The sequence below is a fragment of the Megalopta genalis genome, chromosome 17 (genome assembly GCF_051020955.1).
Source record: "Megalopta genalis isolate 19385.01 chromosome 17, iyMegGena1_principal, whole genome shotgun sequence".
Taxonomy (NCBI): Eukaryota; Metazoa; Arthropoda; class Insecta; order Hymenoptera; family Halictidae; genus Megalopta; species Megalopta genalis.
Window position 1 is genome coordinate 164,818 of NC_135029.1, and position 13,155 is coordinate 177,972.

A 13,155-nucleotide genomic window follows, 5' to 3' on the forward strand; every position below is an offset into this window, starting at 1 on the left:
CTGGAAGTGGCTTGGTCAGCATATCTGCCAATTGGTGACCTGTTGGAATATATTTTAATATTATCACTTTATTCTCTACCTGCTCTCTGGTAAAGTGATATTTAATATCGATATGTTTTGATCTTTTGTGACTAGTTGGATTGTTTGCAATACTAATACAACCATTATTGTCTTCATAGATTACTATGGATTCTGACATATTTACTTTGATACTGATTGCTAAAGATTTTAACCATAATGCTTCTTTAACTGCTTCAAACAAAGCCATGTATTCAGCCTCAGTTGAAGAAACCGCGACTGATGATTGCTTTTTCGTATTCCAACTAATTGTACATTTTTCAAACAATTTAAATATATATCCTGTTGTGCTTTTTCTATCGCACATATCGTCTCCACCCCAATCTGAATCAGCATACCCTGTCAAGATGTTATCATATGTACCTCTTGTGTACGTTAGCTTGATGTCTGTCGTGCCTTTCAAATATCTTAAAACTCTTTTAAGACATATCCATAATTCCTTATTCCTTTTATTTGTGTATCTGCTCAAAATGCTCACAGCTACACATAGATCAGGTCGTGTACAGATCATAATATACATCAAACAACCAATAACATTTCGACAAGGTGCCTCATATTGTTCGTCTGAATTCAGGGCTTCATAATTAAGCTTACTTTCAAGTGGAGTATTTATGGGTTTACAATTATCCATATTAAATTTCTTTAATACTTTTCTAATATAAGTACTTTGGTCTAGAGCTATATTTTCTCCAGTCTTTTCAATTCTAATACCAAGAAACAATTTAATTTGGCCAAGGTCCAGCATTGAAAACCTGTTCATTAAGTAATCTTTGAAGTTATTCATTGTTACGATATTTGCTGTCGTAATTACCAAATCATCGACATATAATACTACATAGATATTTTTAGAAATATCTCCTTTATCTAAAACATAAATACAGTGATCAACTGGGGAATTCTGAAAATCTATTTCTTTAAGAGCCTTTTCGAATTCTTCAAACCAACATCTTGCTGCTTGTTTCAATCCATATAAAGCTTTATTTAATTTACAAACTTGATTCTGATTGCTTTCAATTCCCTCAGGTACTCTCATATAAATTTCCTCTTTTAATATACCGTTCAAAAACGTGGTTTTTACATCCATATGATGGATTAATAGATTATATTGATTAGCATAAGCAATTATAGATCTGAAACTTGAAATCCTTGCAACCGGAGCAAAGGTTTCATTATAATCTACTAAATACTTTTGGCTAAACCCTTTTGCAACCAACCGAGCTTTATATCTTAATGGATTTCCAAATTCATCATCTTTTATCGTAAATACCCATTTACAATCTACTATATTTCTATTGCTAGGCCTTGGTACTAATGTCCAAGTTTTATTTAGCATAAGAGAATTAATTTCTTCTCTAATAGCTTGTTCCCATTGTTCCCTATCATTCCTGTTATTTATTTCCTGATATGATGCAGGAGTTTCACAAACTACCGATTGTGCACACATCATATAATCAATCGGCATGTCCTCTTCATCATATGAAATGTGCGGTTTCCTTTTAATCCTATCACTCCTTCTTGGTTCTGATAACATTCTTTTATTGCTAATTTTACTATCTGTATTTGTATTGTTATGAGAAGAAGATCTATCTACTGTCATTTCCATATTACCATTATGGAATTTTTCATTGATTCTGTTCGGATTTATACTCTCTAGTTTATCTGTTTTCCCATCAACAGACTTACTAGATTCACCCACTGATTTTGACTTTACGTCAGAAACATCAGTTTTACTTTCGATATTTTCCGAACTTGAACTATCTGATTTCCCATTATCAGATTTCTTTAATTCCTTTATTCAATTTGACATTACGTCAGAAATTTCAATTTTATTTTGAAATTTTTCACAGCTAACCTCTTTAATATTCACTACCGGCCTTGACTTTAGGAAATTAACTTCGTCAAATATTGCATCTCTGACAACGAAATACTTTTCCTTTTTCACGTCCCACACTCTATACCCGTTTGTTTCATAGCCTACTAGTATTCCTTTCCATGACTTTTCGTCAAATTTGGATTTACTAGTTTTATCATGCACATAATTCAAACGGTGTTTTATTTTGTTTCAATCCCCTCGTTGGAGATTTATTTATTAAATATGTAGCAGTAAGAACGGCGTCACCCCAAAAAACTCTTATCTAAACTTGCAACGGCTATCATCGCTCGGGCCTTTTCTGTGATCGTCCTGTTCATTCTTTCTGCTACACCATTTAATTGTGGGGTTCGTGGAACAGTCAAGTGATAACTTATACCCTTATCTATACAATAGTTCTCCGTCTCATTCGATAGATATTCTCTACCGTTAACACAGTACAAATTAACCAGCCTCAGATTAAAATGAGATTTACATTTTGCAACATAATCTTTAAAAACATTAAAAAGTTCTGATCTGTGTTCCATTAAATATGTAACACAATAATGAGTGTACTCATTTATGAATGTTGCAAAATAATTTTTGTTATTTATTGTAGAAGGAGTGATTGGACCGCACACGTCCGAATGTACTATTAACAAAGGTCTTTTTATATGATTTTTATCTTTTTTCCTTTTAAATGGCAATCGTGCTTGTTTCCCATTAATGCAAGCTTCGCATAACTTATTATTTGGTATTATTTTATTTACCAATTCTACATCGCTAATCATTCCTTTATTTCTTAACTCTAGGAATTTACCTTTTCCAATATGTCCTAAACGCTCATGCCATAGTTTAAAATCACCTTTGATAATACTGTACATTTGGACTGAGTTCACTTGTTCATGCATTATTTTAAAATCTATTGTAACAAGATTGTTCGAGAACTTACCCCTGATGATCACCTTACCGGATTTCAAAATCTGTACACCTTGTTTATCAAATACAATCGTATTACCCATACTTTGCATCTTCGATACAGAGAGCAAATTATATGGTACTTCCGGCGAATATAGGACGTCCTTCAATTCTCCTGCGACTCCTGTGTCACTGATTACGTTCAGTGTGCCCCTTTTTGTTGCCGTGATGTACTCTCCAGATTTTGCCACCGATATCCTGGTAGGTGTCTTCAGCTCCTCGAAACGTGTTGCCAAGTTCTTCCTATTGATAATATGGTCGGACGCTCCTGAATCCAATAAAAATTGAATCCATTCTCTTCCATCTTTACTGCATTCCACATGTCCTGCCATGAATGCAAATCCATCTGTATTTGCAGCATTTGTATTTTGCTGCACATACTGCACTGTTTGTAATGTTCTCCTTTCATTATTTTTTTTTGTTTAATTGCCTGGAGAATCTTTACACTCGTATCGGCATTCTCATTTAGCAATTTCACCTCATGATCCAATAGTCTGCTTTTTTTTACGAATGCAATACTTAAGTTGTCTTCAGCTGCTTTCAATTCAGTGATTAGGTCGTCAAATGTCGTGAAGTGTCTCATCAATTGGGTATCACTTTGCAATTTCAAGCTCAGTAATTTCTTCCGCAGAGCCAGTTGAGTGGCGAGACTTTTTCGCTCGTACAAATTGTCCAAATTCTTGAAGATTTCTCTCGCATTGATTTCTGGTTTCACGAAACATAGTAACGAGTCTGCCAGATACTCTGTAATTATGCCTTTAACAGTTCGGTCTGCTTTATCCCACTTCTCCGTTTTATTCTGTGGTGGTTCATCGTCGATTACGTGTATAATGTTTAATTCTGTCAGCACAGCACGTACACGGAATTTCCAAACACTGTAACGTTCACCATCGAACACTTTAATGTTTCGTTTTATACCCGCACTTTCCATTGTTCTAAAACACTTAACAAAGTTAATTAAAAAAAACGTTGCCTGGGCCCATAACCTGTTGGGATTATGGAATGAAAATGAATATGATTCTAATTCTTTTCTTAAAAAGACTTTATTTTATTCCTTTATTGAGAGAAGGTATATGGGCGAAAACGATCGAGCACCAAACTCTACTGAGAGTCCGGTAAGAAAAAACGCTTCTTTTATACCCTTCTTGGGTTCGTCTTATCCACCAATCAGAGACGTTTTATTTGTCGCGTTTCACATTGTATACGTGACGCTGGGATCCCCAAACAATCAGGGCACGATGTATATCTAATGGTACCGGTGATGATGTATCGCGGTATCTACTATATACAGTTTACATCACCGTCGTTGCCCGCTGACGGAACCGGCGAAAATGTAAACCGATATCTTAGTATCTTAGTACTAAGTAAACTATAGATTAATTTTTGTTCGAGGCTAAAATTTCAACATCTATAAATACTGTAACTATTTATTTCGTTTAAAGACAATTTAAACAAGAGTTAGAAGAACTTAATTCAATTTATAAAAAACATCAAAAAGCGTTTTTTAACTATTCTAAATACACTTAATAACAAAACTAATCTTTTCATAATACAAAACTATCGTAAAAAGTAAATATACTATATTTGACTGATTTTTCAAGATAGGTTTTTATATGGCATACACATATTTGTCATTATCGAAAACATGAGTGGCTTCGTGTGTCCCTCGTGTTCGGTTAGTAAAAGACTTGGTTTTCTCTTGTAATCTTTTTATTATCATTATAATACAAAAATCTTAATTTCACGAATGCACGAATGTATTTTCCGCGGGCGGAGGTATCGCGCTGTCGAGAATGATAAACGTACCGTTTCTCGCCAAAGTACCCATAGACCCACAAGTAGATAAACTGGCAGAGATTGGTGATCGGAACGTAGCTTGTCGCCTAATGTAATCACTGACACGATAATCTGCCAAGATGCCAGATGCCGAGATAAAATTCTTGAATATCTATATATGTACTACTAACTCCAGTATTTTGCCTCTGTGATGTTAAAAATTTGATATTTCCCGCGCCGTCGTGCAGCAATTTTTTATATCCCCCTTTTTTTTCTCTTATTAGTCTGTTTATTTCTGCAGATATCAAAGTATAAATATTCCACTTGTGGCAAACAAGTGAAGCTCTCAAACTCTAAAATGATCGAACTATGGAAACTTTGTAAAAAATTAGATTCTGTTAAAATTCTTGCCCTCTCTAAATTCATCCTCAAAGATTGAAATTTCTCCCTCAAAATTCAGTTTTATTGTAGGACACTTACATTATAAAAGATGGTAATGGAAATTCTAAGGTAATATCTTCGCTTGTAAATTTCAATAGGTTTGAACAGATATAAAAATCCGTAGGATGTGTTAAGTAAATATATCGAATATATCAATAATATTTCTTTATTTCCTTTAATCGATATTGCTGTTGGTATAAGTGAAAACTCGATGCTCATCGAGATATTTGAGAAACTTTCTAAAAACGCATTACCGCACCATGTGCGATAACATCAAAAATCCAGTATCATTCGCTTACAATAGACTTGTTTTATTTATTTCACCAGCCCCATAAACCTTTAACGAATCCTGTGAGTCCAGTCTGGCCGCCCTTCTTGGCTTGATCTCCGAATTTCTCCCTCAAATCCGGAAACTCGACCATGTTGATGGCCAAGTCGAAGAACAACGGTTTGCAAGCGATAGGCTTGATCCATTTATGGATAGTGGTAGTTTATAATTGGAAAATACTTTTTATTTCAATCGTTTTTTGTAAGTAGTCCAAAGTTCCTTCTTATATTCCAACGCGGCAGCTAACTTGTCTTTTGCCTCGGTGATACCTCTACCAACAACAGCTAAATCTGCTCCAGATTTTACAACAGATTCTGGAGTATTGTACTGTTGACCGAAATTGTGTGTGTCGGGACTTTGGCCGAGCTTCACTCCAGGGGTCAGCTGAACGAGACCTGGATTCGTGAATATATTCGACTGACAAACGATGCCAGCGACTATGTTCGAATTTTATGCGATCAACACTGCGTGCCGAACGTACTCGTCATTTGTTAACACGCCTTTAGAGGACATCTGCGCCAATAGAAAAATACCACGCGGTATTTTAAATTCTTTATATTCTTTGATATTTCGAAGGCTCAACTGGCGAAGACACTGTGGAGACTGTCAGAGGACCGTGGGAACGTTATCTCAGATCTGCGGTGTACCTTATATATACTGCTTTACCATTAGCTACTTTGATATGTGTCGATTTTAATATCCCCATGTTAATCAAAAGAAAAGAGGGAAAGGCATATGGCACAAAGAAAATGATAGAATTTTAAATTAGGAGATAATTGTGTGATCATTGAAGATGTAGTCACTAACGGTAGCAGTATCCTAGAGACTGTACAAACTTTAAGAAAAGAGGGTTTGAAGGTAACAGATGCTCTTGTAGTGATTGACAGAGAACAGGGTGGCAAAAAGAATATTGAAGCTAATGGTATAAACATGTGGAGTTTGTACTCGGTCACCAGTCTCTTGGCTTACCTTGTGGAAGTCGACAAGATTACACCAACGATAAGAAAAAATGTACTAAACTACTTGTCGCTATATCAAGCTCCTGTTATCGTTAATCAAGGTAAATAACATTTAACACTGCATCATTTTCTGCTTCATAGAATATTAAATAGCTTCTTTTAAAGTTCCACAATGCAGACTGAAAATACCATTTTACTCTCGCACTAATAAGACTACAAACGAGATTGCATCTAAAATATTCAATCTAATGGAAACAAAAGAATCTACTTTGTGCTTGGCAGCAGACTTGGCCAAAGCAGACTCTATTTTACAATTAGCAAATTTGGTAGGACCACACATTGTGGTACTAAAAACGCACGTAGACATAGTAGAAGACATCGGCTGTGATTTTATAAAGCGTTTGCAAGATTTGGCTAAGAAGCACGATTTTCTTTTAATGGAGGACCGGAAGTTCGCGGATATCGGCAACACAGTGTCTTTGCAATACCAATGGGGTATTTACAAAATTGCGGAGTGGGCAGATATTGTTAATGTGCATGCGATAGCAGGAAAGAGCATAGTAGATGGGTTAAAAAATGCATTAGGAAATGTTAACGAACCGCGTGGTATTTTTAAATTGGTGTAGATCATATGGGGATATTAAAATTGACAGATATCAAAGTAGCTAATGGTAAAGCAGTGTAAGGTACACCACAGATTTGAGATACCTTTTTCACGGTCCTCTGACAGTCTCCACAGTGCCTTTGCCAGTTGAACCTGCGAAATGTCAAAGGATATAAACAATTTAAAAATTATACAAATGACAGAGTATGCTTAATAGAATTTTTTAATTACTCATACCAAAACTTTTGGCTGAGAGATTATTACTCTCAAGTCAAAATACACTAGACTTTTCAAACCAACTTTGGTCACAAATTCTCCAAATTTGATTGCGTCGATCTCAAAAAGTGAAATGGCTAACTTCTTCAATTCTACGTCCATGGCACTCGATTTTTCGCACATGATTTCTGTCTATTCAAATTAAAACACGCGTGGTTCCTGAAAGCATGATGCACAGAGCGATATTTAACCTGTTGCACATAGCTATTTTTTTATTTCGTATTATATTTCATTCAAGTGTACAGTTCATTTTAGGATAAGAATAAATTATACAATACGTACAGATTAATAACAATTTTAACGTTAAAGATGAGGGATTAGGTTTTCTGGCACTGCATGATCCCTTCTCACCTATGTAATCGCTTTGCTGCAGATATCAAAGTATAAATACTCCACTTGTGGCAGACAAGTGAAGCTCTCAAACTCTAAAATGATCGAACTATGGAAACTTTGTAAATAATTAGATTCTGTAAATAAATAATTAGATCCTCAAAGATTGAAATTTCTCCCTCAAAATTCAGTTTTATTGTAGGACACTTACATTATAAAAGATGGAAATGGAAATTCTAAGGTAATATCTTCGCTTGTAAACGAAAACATACGATTCAGCTGCAAATTTGGGAGATACATCTGATATAGCTTCAGGTTCACCCGATACTTTTGATATAGCTTCAAATTCAGTCGAAACATGTGATTTGGCTTCAAATGCAGCCGAAAGTTACGATTTCTCTTCAACTTTAGCAGATTTAGATGATTTAGCTTAAGATTCAGCCGAAACTTATGACTTCTATTTCTGCCGACACATACGATTTATCTTCAAATTTATACTAAACGTACGATTTGGCTTCAATTTCTGCCGAAACATACGATTCAGCTTCACATTTAGCAGATACATCTGATCTAGCTTCAGATTCACACGATTCTTATGTCATAGCTTCAAATTCTGCCGAAATATATAATTCAGCTTCAAATTCGGACTAAATGTGCGATTTGGATTCGAATTCTGCCGAAACATACGATTTATCTTCAAATTTAAACTAAACGTACGATTTGGCTTCTATTTTGGCCGAAACATACGATTAAGCTTCAAATTTAGCAGACACATCTGATTTAGCTTCAAGGTCACCCGGAACATATGATTTAGCTTGGTGGATCATTGTCATGTTGTGAGACTTCCATGTCTATTCTTTCTTTTTATTCTTTGTTTTGTTTATCGCCGTCAGATGTAGATACCTCCACGTGGTTGACAGTGGATATCATGATTATACATGTAACTAAGATCTACAACTTATTTATCTTTAGTAGGAGGTACTAAGATATTGAGAGCTATTGCTCGATGAAGATAAGTATCTATAGGTTGACTCTGAAAGAGATGGCTCGTTACATGGTGGAGGGAGATGGGTCAGCTGATGATACCGTAGCACTAAAGACGGCGGTAAAAATCCGCTCTTGATTCTTGAAAGTCTTCTCTATTATACATACCTTATATGTTACATAGATTTTCTTTATCCTCTATAAGCAAGGCGTTAATCGCAGGCAATGGTGTGTCCTAAGTTTTCTGTTGGTTGGTTTTTGGAGCGGTTCTTTTTTACAATCAATTAAAAGGTTTTATTATTATTATTAAGTAAGATTAAAATAGAAAAGAATATAAAAATAGTTTGTGAATAGGCAAAAGAAAATAATATGAAGATAAATGCGGATTAATAAACTGGAATAGAGATATAACTTGTCCTTTAACCGTCTTTAAAACGCCGTTTGGTGATATTAATAAAATTATGGAATATAAGTACCTTGGTATCAAAATAAAGAATAAGGCTATAGAGGAAGATATAGTAAAAGAAGGAGCTTCAAGACGAAAGGCTGCTCTGCATGTCTTAAGTATGCGATTAAGAAATTCGAAAATAAATATACTACTGAGAAGTATGCTAATAAAATCAGTTCTGATTCCCATAATGTTTTATGGAAAAGAAGTATGGGGAATGTCTTCCCTAAGAGCTGGTATGATAACAAGAGTGGTTAGAAAGAGTTTTCATATTCTCTTCAAAAGCTTAAATGTTGCACTAGGAAGGATCTTGGACGAGCTAAGAATCTTAGATATGCTGACAAAAGTATGTATAGGCCGCCTTAGGGCGCTAGAAAAATGTAAGAATAGTAAAACGATAGTGGCTGATGTAATCAAAAATCCGTTTAAAAAGAAAAGACAACCTGGACGACAAGAACTGAAAGGTCGGTCAAACGTCATCTGCCAAATGACATAATGAGCAAAAATAATACTGAAAAAACAAATAGTGTGTGAACTGTTTAGAAGACTATGGCAGATCGCTTCGCAATCAAATACGGTTTAAATGAATAGTACATCGGGATTATATATACTGACGAAAGCAAGATGCAACATGACAAAATGGTCACGCGCACTGGCAAAATGTAAATATATTGATGAATGCTATACTGAAAGGTGTCTAGGATGTAATACCGAAATCACTGAAAATATAGAACACATTCTCATTGAGTGTGCAGCGTACAATAATATAAGAATGAAAAATCAAGAACTATTAGAATGTCTTTAAAAAATGCATAACAATAATAGCTCTAAAATAGTTTTATTAACACGTTGAATGCCACGTCGGTTTTACAGAAATTGTCCGTGGCGCCACGATGAATTTTCTTTTATATGATACTTTGGCGGCTGTTGATGTGTCGTGCTTGGGAAAGGAATGGAGTGGGGGGACGTTTCGTCCGGGGCCCGCTAGAGGACTCATCAGTAAGGCTATTGTGGCGTACGCCCGTACAAGCGGCCCACAGCGCCACCTACAATTTAATTACTAGACGTTGCTACGTAAACCACTAGTCTCTCCCTCAGTCTAAGATCAGCCTCCCACGCGTATAGACGTACTCATAAGGTGAAATAAAGTACGCTACAAGTTAGGCGAAACCAACTGACTCCTTATTACCGAAGCGCCATCGATCCCTGTTATCAGAGAACCAGCTTAAGAGAACCAAACACCACACAATCCGTCACACTATCCTAGCGGGCCCTTGCCTTAGACGTAAGGATAGGACGAAGTCTCGGTGTATATATACGGATCGAGGCGGATCGGCTACTAGCGGGAAGAGGAGCCCTCTGCTGGCAGGTCTGGAGGTAGCCGCCACAATACATATAATGTTGAAATATTATCTGCAATGGATAAGTTACAGTGTATAACCATGTTTGGCATGTTAATTGCGACAGGGGTCACTGTTTGAATTGACGATGGTAATAATACAAAATTTTAGATATTGACATTTGTTTTAAATTATATATATTTCTATCGATTTGGGCGCGCCGGTCACCGGTGACCCCCGTGGCATTCAACGTGTTAATGACATAGTATATGATAATGATAAGCCAATTAAATGTGCTAATTACGTGATCGAAGTATTTAAGAAAAGAGCGCTGATCGTTAGTGCAAAAATCGAGGAGCACAATACTAGAATAAACTCTAACTAGGTTAAAAAGCTTTATAAATTCAAATCTTGGAGGAAGATGGGTAAGCTGCTGATACCGTAGCATTTAAGACGGCGTTAAAAATCCGTTCTAGATTTTAGAAAATCTTTTCTATTATTTCATACTTTATATGTTATACAGATTTTTTTATTCTTTATAAGCAAGGCGTTAATCGAAGGCGGTGATGTGTCCTAAGTTCTTTGTCGGTTGGTTTTTTAGAGTAATTCTCTTTTTTACAATTAATTAAAAGGTTTTATTATATTATTATTTTTATTATTATTATTATTATTATTATCGAAACAGCAATCCTAAGAAAGAAATATCCAAAGTCAAAATTGTCGTCCCTACAAAAGAAATTACAAACATTATCACAAGATAAGTTTTGGCTAATTGACGAATATTTGAATGCGATTAAAGCGGTTATTGCTGAAATCTCAGCTTGCCATGGATGGTCACAAGAAGAAGAGACAGTCAGAATGAAAGAAGCATTTTTGACAGGCCTTTCACTCCAAACGAGACTAGCCATGGATGAATATGGCATCTATGAGTTTGACGATACACTGGAAAAAATTCAATCAACGGAGAAAATACTATTGGAGGTTTAAGAACATGAGTTCCGAGACATTCAACCCGAATTTGAAGATAACAGAACACGAAGAACCAACCAACATATTTCACCATCAAGAGGGAACAGAAGCCACAATAAGCAACACTAGAACTTACGGTACAGTTTCCGTAAAACCAGGACGCATAACACAGAGAACTGCAGAGCTAAAAAGAAAGAGAAATTTAAAACAAAACTTAATTTTATTCTTGAAGTCGTCACTTCGATGGATAAAATACAACTACCTGGAACCATGGGGAAATATAAAACTAGCTTCATCATTGACACAGGCTCTAAAGATTCATTCATTTCAAAAAAGTTCGTAAAAACAAAGCATTTAGAAACAAAACCACTGGAAAGGGAAAAACAAGTACAAAATGCTAATGGCCAAACATCAGTCATAAGCACTTTTGTTGAGGAAGAAACATCATTTAATGGACAGCCAGATGGTTGTGTTAAGCAGCGCTTCCTTGTATTTTCTAATCTATCCCAGGAAAGTACCTTAGGTAACGATTTTCTATCTAAGAATAACGCTGTAATAGACTTTAAACATGGACAGATTATATTGAACAAGTTAGTTTTTGAGTTTAAGAGGGAAGCATTCCAAAACGCACTTCATAATCTAGATACATAACTTTTAGACAAGGTTGACCTATACACAATCCACGATAAAGAACAAGTAGAGACGCTAGAACAACTGATTTCAAATTTTCTTTTTTTTTTTTCCATCGGTCGAAAGACAATGCAGAACCTGAAGGGAGCAACAAAATTTTCACAAATAGTTCTTAACATGGGTTATCTCCAGATGCCAATAAAAGAATCAGACATCTACAAGACAGCATTTGTCTTGCCTTTTGGACAATTTGAGAACACATTTGGGTTAACTAATGCCCTAAAAATTTTCCAGCGAGCGATGACGGATATTTTCTATGATATTCCTTTTGTAAGAATATTTATTTTTAGACGATATTTTAATCTTCAGTAAGGATACTCTGAGGATCATATTTTTCATGTCCGCAGTGTTCTTCAAAAACTAAAAGCCCATGGAGTCAGCATTAACTTTGAAAGAAGCAGCTTTCTAAAAGATGAAGTAACGTATTTAGGACATACTGTATCAAAAGAAGGAATATGACCTGATATCTCGCGGATTGATCAGCTCAAAGATCCAGACCCAAAGAATGTCAAAGAATTACGTTCCTTACTTGGAATCATCAATTGGTGTCGACCCTTTATCCCAAATCTCAGTAATCTTTTAGTCCCCATACACAATAAACTAGGGAAGAAAGCAACCTTTACATGTACCTCACAAGACCGCGATACTATCATCTCGATTATAAAAACAATCAAAGAACGAACATTACTCCACCAGCCAGACTTCAAAATACCATTCGACATATATACTGATGCATCAGATTTTGCAATTGGTGCGGTGCTAGAACAAAAACGACGTCCAATAGTAAATCCTTAAGTTCTGCTGAAATTAAGTACACTACCGTGGACCCCCCCGTGTCCGCTACCTTATCGTGGTGGGGGGGGCTTCGTGCCCTAATGATCCTCAAGGCTGTGCCAGCGGGGAATTTATTCCCTGGCAGGTTCTACCTAGCTGGAGTGGCTTGAGGTGAGGGGCCTACCAAAGTCGGACACATACCATAAACCTGTGGTCATGTTTTACAGGAACGGGGGTCTTGCCTTAGCCGGCCGGGCCGCGAGGATGACAACCTCTCTAAAAAATCCCTAGCCCCAAGCAGTGTTGCGCGGTGAAGAGGGCGTAGCTGGAG

The 13,155-nt window shown here is 36.0% G+C and overlaps 1 pseudogene; it reads left to right on the forward strand.

The window, feature by feature from the left end:
* The first annotated feature begins 5,542 nt into the window (after window positions 1-5,542).
* On the forward strand, window positions 5,543-7,035 carry LOC143260736 (uridine 5'-monophosphate synthase pseudogene; annotated as a pseudogene).
* The last annotated feature ends 6,120 nt before the right edge of the window (window positions 7,036-13,155 follow it).